Below are 744 nucleotides of genomic sequence, written 5' to 3'. Positions count from 1 at the left end.
TACGATCGGCGCGGGAACGCGCCTAATTTAAATGATTCCCGCCCCCGGCGGGATCATTTACATTGCGCGCGCTTACGCCGGGCAATTTTGCCGGCGCGCCCTCGCAATTTACGGAGCTACTGCTCCGTGAATCGAGGGCAGCGCAAAATATTTGCAGGGGCGCAGGGCAAAATCGTTGCCCTGCGCCTTCGCAAATAGAGCGCAGATCTCTTTGAATCCGGGCCAAGGTCTAAAGCCCCAGTTCAATTAATATTCCTCGGGCCTCACCCTATTTAATACAATGTGCCTAAAACTCTACAACATTCCAATCCCTTCCCAGGAAAATATACACACTGCACTTTATTTAATAAGGCAAAGAACGGTATGCAAGGAGCACTTACCCTTGGTAACCATCATTCTTTCTTGGGTTGTCTTCCTTTGGTGGTTATGGATTACTACACACCTTAGCTATTTGCATTATGCTTATTTTTACTTGTATATGGCAGTATTTTTTTATGGCTACTTTTGTACCGGCATTGAGAAATTTAAATAAAAAATAAAAATGGACCTTCATAACGATAAAGAGTTGGCCCATTAAAATGAACCCCTATCCCGAATGTTTCCTTCACCATCCGAGATGACCTCTGGCCTTCTATTGTATGTGTTTCTGTGTAATGGATCATGTCAATTACTTATTTATTTATTCTTTTTTTGTTACTAAGGTAGCCATGCATTGCTGATACACACATACCATATTGTATTTTT

Source organism: Rana temporaria, chromosome 10 (genome assembly GCF_905171775.1).
Source record: "Rana temporaria chromosome 10, aRanTem1.1, whole genome shotgun sequence".
NCBI lineage: Eukaryota > Metazoa > Chordata > Amphibia > Anura > Ranidae > Rana > Rana temporaria.
The sequence above is the reverse complement of the archived record's forward strand: the minus strand, read 5'-3'. Positions refer to the sequence as shown.